This window comes from Herpailurus yagouaroundi, unplaced genomic scaffold (assembly GCF_014898765.1).
Source record: "Herpailurus yagouaroundi ecotype Mexico unplaced genomic scaffold, PumYag 140, whole genome shotgun sequence".
Classification (NCBI taxonomy): domain Eukaryota; kingdom Metazoa; phylum Chordata; class Mammalia; order Carnivora; family Felidae; genus Herpailurus; species Herpailurus yagouaroundi.
In genome coordinates, this window is record NW_024412395.1 from 79,525,148 (window position 1) to 79,534,813 (window position 9,666).

The window sequence follows — 9,666 nt, forward strand, 5'->3', positions numbered from 1 at the left end:
CACTTGTACCCCAATGTTCATAGCAGCACTCTCAACAATAGCCAAATTATGGAAAGAGCCTAAATGTCCATCAACTGATGAATGGATAAAGAAATTGTGGTGTATATACACTATGGAATACTACGTGGCAATGAGAAAAAATGAAATATGGCCTTTTGTAGCAACGTGGATGGAACTGGAGAGTGTGATGCTAAGTGAAATAAGCCATACAGAGAAAGACAGATACCATATGGTTTCACTCTTATGTGGATCCTGAGAAACTTAACAGGAACCCATGGGGGAGGGGAATAAAAAAAAAAAAAAAGAGGTTAGAGTGGGAGAGAGCCAAAGCATAAGAGACTGTTGAGAACTGAGAGCAAACTGAGGGTTGATGGGGGGTGGGAAGGAGGAGAGGGTGGGTGATGGGTATTGAGGAGGGCACCTTTTGGGATGAGCACTGGGTGTTGTATGGAAACCAATTTGACAATAAATTTCATATATAAATAAAAAAATAATAATAATATCCTCTACATCCATCCACATAGCTGCAAATGGCAAGATTTCATTCTTTTTTATTGCTGAGTAATACTCCATTGTATGTATATACCGCATCTTCTTTATCCATTCATCCATTGATGGATATTTGAGCTCCTTCCATATTTTGGCTATTGTCAATAGCACTGCTGTAAACATTGGGATGCATGTGGTGCTTCAAAACAGCACACCTGTATCCCTTGGATAGATATCTAGTAGTGCAATTGCTGGGTCATAGCTGGTAGTTCTATTTTTAATTTTTTGAGGAACCTCCATACTATTTTCCAGAGTAGCTGCACCAGTTTGCATTCCCACCAGCAGTGCAAAAGAGATCTTCTTTCTCCGGATCCTTGCCAACATCTCTTTTTGCCTGAGTTGTTAATGTTAGCCACTCTGACTGGTGTGAGGTGGTATCTCATTGTAGTTTTGATTTGTATTTCCCTGATGATGAGTAATGTTGAGCATTTTTTCATGTGTCGGTTGGCCATCTGGATGTCTTCTTTGGAGAAGTGTCTATTCATGTCTTTTGCCCATTTCTTCCCTGGATTATTTGTTTTTTGGGTCTTGAGTTTGATAAGTTCTGTATAGATTTTGGATACTAACCCTTTATCTGATATGTCATTTGCAAATATCTTCTACCATTCTGTCAGTTGCCTTTTAGTTTTGCGGATTGTTTTCTTTGCTGTACAGAAGGTTTTTATTTTGATGAGGTCCCAATAGTTCATTTTTGCTTTTTTCTCCCTTGCCTCTGAAGATGGGTTGAGTAAGAAGTTGCTGCAGCCGAGGTCAAAGAGGTTTTTGCCTGCTTCCTTCTCTAGGATTTTGATGTCTTCCTGTCTTATATTTAGGCCTTTCATCCATTTTGAGTTTATTTTTGTGTGTGATGTAAGAAAGTGGTCCAGGTTCATTTTTCTGCATGTCACTATCCAGTTTTCCCAGCACCATTTGTTGGAGAAACTGTCTTTATTCCATTCCATTGGATATTCTTTCCTGCTTTGTCAAAAATTAGTTGGCCATACATTTGTGGATCCATTTCTCTATTCTGTTACATTGATCTGAGTGTCTCTTCTTGTGCCAGTCCCATTCTGTCTTGATGATTACAGCTTTCTAATACAGCTTAATGTCTGGGATTGTGATGTCCCCAGCTTCAGTTTTCTTTTTCAAGTTTTCTTTGGCTATTTGGGGTCTTTTCTGGTTCCATAGAAATTTTAGGATTGTTTGTTCTAGCCCTGTGAAGAATGCTGGTGTAATTTTGATAGGGATTGCTCTGAATATGTAGATTTCTTTGGGTAGTATCGACATTTTAACAATATTTGTTCTTCCAATCTAGGAGCATGGAATATTTTTCCATTTTTTTGTGTCTTCAATTTCTTTCATAAGCTTTCTATAGTTTTCAGTGTATCAATTTTTCACCTCTTTGGTTAGGATTATTCCTAGGTTTTTGTTTTTTTTTTTTAATTTTTTTTTTCAACGTTTATTTATTTTTGGGACAGAGAGAGACAGAGCATGAATGGGGGAGGGGCAGAGAGAGAGGGAGACACAGAATCAGAAACAGGCTCCAGGCTCTGAGCCATCAGCCCAGAGCCCGACGCGGGGCTCGAACTCACGGACTGCGAGATCGTGACCTGGCTGAAGTCGGACGCTTAACCGACTGCGCCACCCAGGCGCCCCTATTCCTAGGTATTTTATGGTTTTTGGTACAATTATAAATGGGATTGATTCCTTTATTTCTCTTTCTGTTGCTTCATTATTGGTATATAGGAATACAACTGATTTCTGTGCATTGATTTTATATCCTGCCACTTTGCTGAATTCATGGATCAGTTCTAGCAGTTTTTTTGGTAAAATCTCTTATGTTTTCAATATAGAGTATCATGTCATCTTCAAAGAGTGAAAGTTGGTCTTCCTCCTGGCCAGTTTGGATGCTTTTTATTCCTTTGTGTTTTCTGATTGCTGAGGCTAAGACTTCCAATACTATGTTAAATAACAGTGGTGAGAGTGGACATCCCTGTCGTGTTCCTGACCTTAGGAAGAAAGCTCTCAGTTTTTCCCCATTGAGGATGATATTAGCATTGGGTCTTTCATATATAGCTTTTATGATCTTGAGGTATGATCCTTCTATCCCCACTTTCTTGAGGGTTTTTATCAAGAAGGGATGCTATATTTTGTCAAATTCTTTCTCTACATCTATTGAGAGGATCATGTGGTTCTCGTCCTGTCTTTTATTGATGTGATGTGTCACATTGATTTTTTTTTACAGATATTTAACCAGCCCTGCATCCCAGGATTTAAATCCCACTTGGTTGTGGTGAATAATTTCCCTGATGAACATGGATGAAAAAATCTTCAACAAGATACTAGCCAACGGGATCCAACAATACGTAGTCTACTGTACTCCAATTAGGTCACCAACTTTGAAATCTTTTGTGCTTCTAAACTTTCATTTTGTCAGATTCAGTGCTTCATAGCAAAAGGGTCTTTTTAGAGATTGGTATATCAACCAAGATTCCTTCATTGATTTTAATATATCTTAACTTCTCAACCCCATCCTTGCCCTAAATTAAAACAAGAACAGTCCAGTCTGACAAGAAAAGAAAGTGAAATAAGAAAGCAGAAGTTTATAACAGAAATTAGTTGTCAACCACATTTTGAAATTAGTGAACCCTGAGTAAGAGGCAAATTATGTGTATAAATACTTCCCAAATTTTTCTTAAGTAACTGACACCATACTACAATAAAACACAACAAAAATAACAAAGCATTCACTAGAGTTTAGAGGACTTTTTAAAGAAACAAAATGTTATTTTTATATGCTGAATAAGAACTTCTACAGAGGTTAGGCTTTGAAAGCAGTGTGTGGAAAGAAAATTATGAATAGCCATAGTTTCCCTTGAAATTCCTTCTGTTAGAAGATTGTGTTTGGAACATGAAGGCTAAGACAATGTGTTACCAGACAATGTGTTACCATTGATGGGCATTGGTGATAGTGTATGTCTTTCAGCCATAAACTTTTTGGTCTTATTCAAATCTTACCCCACACTTGGATCATCACCTTAACAGTTATGGAACTGCAGCTTATCAGATTTCTTTCTCTCAAACCTTGATAGTACAGATGCTAGATTTGTTCAGTAGTGCCCTGGACAGGTCTGTATTGGCTTGTGAGAACCAAATATTCAATTTTGAGGGATTTTGTGAGCTAGTCTTTAAACACAGCCATTATTAAAAATTAAACAGATTTTACATAAATAATATTCTTTTAAAAAGCTACATTCATAATTTTCTAATGATTTTACTATTATCTATGCTCTTGAGGCTACGTATGTTTATTTATCTACATGGTAGAAATACCACATAGTGGTATGCTCTGTGCATCTCTTCCCAGATCCACATTCAGTGACATCACATTGGAAGCATATCAGCCATGGTGAAAGTATTTTTACTCCTAAAATTAATAGAAGTTATAAGTTAGAGCTTTTTCCCCAGAGATTCAATTGCTAAATTTTACCATCACATTTACAGCCAGGTTATATGCCACAACTGAAATAACTTGCCATCTAGCAATAAATCCAACACACCCATATTTCTCTCTAACAGAACAATAGCTGCCCTTTCAGTTGGGCTACTGGTGAAGTATTCGACTTTCATCTAGGGGTTATGCTATTTGAAAAATGTTTATTTAAAAACATTTGAAGCAATTCTGTCTCCCAAAATGAAATAACTATCGAATTTATGAACAAACACAATTTTCTACACGCACACAAAAAGAACATGTTAACAAATGTAGTTTTCTATAACAAACCTATCACTTCCAAGATAACTGGTCCCCAGTTCTTAGAAGAAAGCTGTGAAAGCAAACCTCTAAATATTGTAAGAAAGCTGTTTTCCCTTTCAGTAAACAGACCTAGACAGAAATTCAGTTTTATGATGAAAGATGTAGACTAAAACAAAGTAAAAATGCAACTTAAATGCTATGGTAACTGGTATATAAAAATTCTCTAATATTTTCCCTTGTTTCTCAACAACTTCACTCAAAAATTTTTAGTTTCTTATGAAGTACTATTAAAACTCTGGCTTATGGTTGCAGTTCTGTTAACCCAACCTGAATGGATGATCTTTGTCCAATGAAATAATCCACACTAGTGAGGAACTGAGAGCTTTTAAAAGCAGAGAGCTTGTGATTTGTCTTTTTTTTTTTTTTAATATGCACAGACAGTCTTAGAGAGATGGATTATTTGTTCTCAGATTGTGTCTGTAATTCATATAACAACCATCAGGAGGTGGCATTGTAAAATTTGGCTAAATTGATGAAGTAGATAACCTTATGCTGAGTGTGGATAATTTGGAGATTATATTTTGGTTCACAATCCATTTTTTGAGCTCTTTCTAGAATTGTAAATGCTAGCCACACTGATAACCTGCATGTTTATATTTTAAGGAAAACAATAACATAAAATTCAAAGAAATGCAGTTAGGTATCACATATACCTTCTAAAATGGTCAACTGATATAAATCACCACTTCATTTAATTTTGTCTTTCTCTTCAAGACTAAGGAAAAACATTTTTTTGTAATTTCCATCCTCTTTCCTCTTAGAATCAGAAGAATTTCTGCAGTGGGTACTATTAGCATTCCTGTGGTGGGCCTTTCCTAGTGCTTGTAGACTTGTCACTGATTATGTGGCCAAGAACAAAAACAAAACAAAAAGTCTCATACTAGTTCTCTCTAGCCTTTAATGTTTGCTTATAGTTTATCAGAGAGAAGTTGTCCTTTGCCTCTTAAATACTTGTATTTCATGCCATGTAGTTATGTTTTAGACATTTCAGCTCCTTTCCTCTACTCCAAAGAGAGATTCTTAATTTACATACTTCTACATTCTTCTTAGCAAAAGGAAAGATAGATTATGGAGTCTGAATCCATTCTTGATCGTGCAGTTTTTTCCTAAACTATTTTTTTTCTTAAAAAAAAAAAAAAAAAAAAGACTATACCTGTTAACCAAGTTTCCCCATGACCCACTGGCAGCAAGCTTTTACCCTTCTGGATGTTTAAACTTATCCAATCCACACATTTATATTGCTTCTGAAATTTTTAAACTGTATTTGAACATGATAATTTTCAATTTATTTTTAGTACAAAACTAGCATGTTCTTATTATGAAAAATGCAAAACAAAATTAAAAGACAGGGAAATAAAATTCATTCATATTTCTGTCCCTAAGAAACAACCACAATCAGATACTTCTGTTCCCTTTCAGTCTTTTCTATGCATAGTTTTTGTTTTCTTATTTTAGCCAATACTGTGGCTACTGTATATATGATTTTATATTCTATATACAATTTTAACACCATAACATAATAATTTTTTCATGTTATTAAAACCACTACATAAATATCATTTATACTAGCTGCAAATTTTGAATATACTTCATAATATAATGATTTCCTTACCTTGTCCATCATACTTTGGAAGTGTTGACTGATTAAAACAATCAATACTTATTGAACACTGTGCTGTACTGGAAGGGTTGGTGAACATCTAAAACACTCCTTGCCTTCTTCAGGAACTTAAGATCTAATGAGGGAGGTGAAGCATATACCTAAATGACCCTACTCTAGCATAGTTGGTGATAGGCCTGCAGAAGGATCCAGACAGTGAGTGGTACAGCTCTGGCTGGGGTGTTAGAGCAGACCCCATGGAAAAGGGGACAGGGGCCCTGACAAATGGACATATTTTCCCTAAGAAAACATGTGAGAGAGAAAATACTATGTAAGAAAAGCTTAACAAAGGGCCACATATGAGATGTTATGGGGTTGCAGTTTAAATGAATTTGGGCATGGGTGGGATATAAGGCAGGAAGAGTTGGTTGGAAAAATTATGGAGAGCTTTGTGATATTTCAGGAAGAATATGTAATCATAAGAGTTTTTTGTGATGAATATCTGTGTTCCGAAGAGCCATTTGACTGATTTGGGAAACAAGAATCCAATTACTCATAAAGCTATCTCATTGAAAAAAAAATGAAGCACAAATAAGTAATATTTTTTTTATCATTCCTTAAAATTGATCTCTTCTTTATCAGGTCATTTGTGCCACTGTACCAAATACCACCCAATTGTAGAAAGTAGAAAAACTTTCTGTGTGGTAAGTTAAATTTTAAAAATTTATTTCAGTTGATTTAGTACATGGATGAATGCTTGCATAAAATCATCTACTGCATTCAATTATTTCTAAAATACCCTTATCTTGACCTTTCTAATCAGTGAAAGTTGTTGAATGCCACTGTTGGTATTTTTTAAATAAACCTTTAACATCTATCCTGTTTATAGCCCTAAATTGGCACTTTCCTAAGAAGTAAAGTACATGGTCCATGACTTCAAGAAACGCAAACTCTATTAAAGAAAGAAAATAAAATGTAGACTAAGAAATAATGAAAGAATAATTGAAAGCAAAATATTAAAAGTTCAATATATCCCCTATACCATGTATATCAGTTTTGAAGGAACATGGACTAAAGAAAATTAATGAGTAGGAAGGGGAGACACAAAGGAAACATTGGAGAAGGGGAGTTTTGATCTAGGTCTTAAAGGAAATGATAGGAATGAATGGGTGAAGAGGGACCAGTAGAAAATTCCATGTAAGAAAATGCATGGAAGTAGGAAAAAGAAAATGTCCAAGATTCAGCTAATAAATTGTTGTGGCTGAAGCATTAGAGACTAAAAATATATCATTCTTGGCTGACGAATTTACAACTAAAGCTGATAACCAATATATAGTCATTGTCTAGGAGTAACACAGGAATAGTATTTCAAAGGGAAAATTCTTGGCACCTGCCAGTAAGAAGGATAAGCGTGGAAAGACATGGTGGGGATGAGGGCATGGACTAGTGCAATCTCCCATATGTGAAGGAATGAGGACCTAGACCAGTTGGGAAGATATGGACCCAGAAAGATGACTTTCAGGAATGGGATTGCCAGAATCATAACCTCCAGACAATAAAGGATATAGTGAGGAAGAAATCTAAGTCACCCTCAAAATTAAGAGATTAAGAAACAAGATAAAATGAAGGGAATTGGAAAAGGTGATTTAGTGTGTGGTATGGGTGGGGGAGGGTATAGTTTTGAGATCTATTAAGTTTTCAGAATGTTAAATATCAACAAGGTTTCCATTAAGGTGTTTTCCCATTTTTTATGGCAAAATTAATTTTATATAATTTTGGTTGACCAAAAATAACTCAAAGAACACAAATTAATTCCACATACCAAAAAGTCTTTGGAAAAAAATCTGCTTTTAGGCCAGTAATGAAGATCTGAAAAGCTTTAGAAACTACAGCCATTTGGAATCCTGGGCAAGATACTATTATGTTGAACCATATGCATGACCAGTATTGCACCATTTTGTCCCATAAAAATAGCAACTTCATATCATTTAACCTAATACTACATGATTGTTTTCCTGGAGACAAAGCCTACCTATACAAAAATAGATATTATTATCTCACTCACTTGGATCCCCACATTTAGCCATTTGTCATTCGTTCCTTTATCATGCACAGCATTGTCAGAAAATCCAAATCCCTCCTTAAGTCTGTAGAAAATTACCTTATAGGTAAAAATATCAGCCACCACCTCTGTAGCACTTCCTGTGTGTCAGATACTGTGCATACCTTTTGCATATTTAAATCAAACAAACCTGTTTGATTTAAATGTTTGAGATGGGTTTTATTTTCCTAATTTAACAAATTCAACCTAGTTAGTACCTGTTAAAGCAGGAACTAGAACCAAGGTCTCCTTGACGCCATAGATGAAGTCAAACCATAGGTCTCCAAACCACCCAGACCCTTCGGTTGTGCCTACACAAGAATAGGACAAACAGGAATGAAAAGATTAAGTCACAATTGAAGTAAGTGACCGGTGAATTCAGGCCAAAAACACTACTTTTTGTTCTGCATGAAATGTCCTGAAAATTAAGGTAAAATGGTTTGGGACTTGAATCATGCCAATAATTCAGAATATCTTCAACAATACCCAAATAAACTCAGATTTTCAGTTTATTTTTATTTGTGTATAGAAAGTCTTAAATGCAGTTTGCCTTCTCAGGACTTCATTAAAGATACATACTGTATCACTCTTTATAATAGCCATCTTTTTTTGTTTTTTTTTTTTTAATTATCACTTTGTTAACTACTCCATTTACCTCACTCCTAGTGGAAACCTTAGCTGGCTGACCCCACCCGCCTCTGACCTCCTTCATGATCCCCTGGGATTTGGATGACACATTAACAAGACCCTACTTATAGCATGGTTGCACATTCCCTGTAATTTTCTCTAATTGTTCAGTGATGCAATACCTTGTTCTCTGTTCCATCCCATTACAGAGCCCTTGAAGGCAAGGACCTGCTCTGTTACTTCTTCCATAGCTCCTTCCATAGTCCCCCTGCCCTTGGGGACTGTGAGTACTAGGTTGGTGTTTTATGAATTGACCAATGAATTTGTTTTAAATTCTTGCATTACTTCCTAAGGAATTAACTGTTTGTGGAATGAAAGGATCGGGAAAGTGTTGCGTGGATCAAGAAGAGAGATCTTTTTGAAGGGTTAGTATCCAAAATCTATAAAGAACTTATCAAACTCAACACCCAAAAACCACAAATAATACAGTGAAGAAATGGGCAAAAGACATAAACAAGCATTTTTCCAAAGAAGACATCCACATTGCTAACAGACACATGAAAAGATGCTCAACATCACTCAACATCAGGGAAATATAAATCAAAACCACAATGAGATACCATATCACACCTGTCAGGATGGCTAAAATTAACAACTCAGGAAACAGTAGATGTTGGCAAAGATGTGGAACCCTTTTGCACAGCTGGTGGGAATGTAAACTGGTGCGGCCACTCTGGGAAACAGTATAGAGGTTCCTCAAAAAATTAAAAAATAGAACTACCCTATGACCCAGCAATTCCACTACAAGGTATTTATCCAAAGGACACAAAAATGCTGATTTGAAGGGGTACATGCACCCCCGTGTTTATAGCAGCTCTATCAACAGTAGCCAGATTATGGAAAAAGCCCAATGTCCATCAACTGATGAATGAATAAAGAAGATGTGGTGTGTGTGTGTGTGTGTGTGTGTGTGTGTGTGTGTGTGTGTGTGTG

The 9,666-nt window shown here is 35.9% G+C and overlaps 1 pseudogene; it reads left to right on the top strand.

Moving 5' to 3' along the window:
- The window catches only part of LOC121030359 (aldehyde oxidase 4-like), a 76,849-nt pseudogene that overhangs the window by 12,724 nt on the left and 54,459 nt on the right, over positions 1-9,666 (top strand).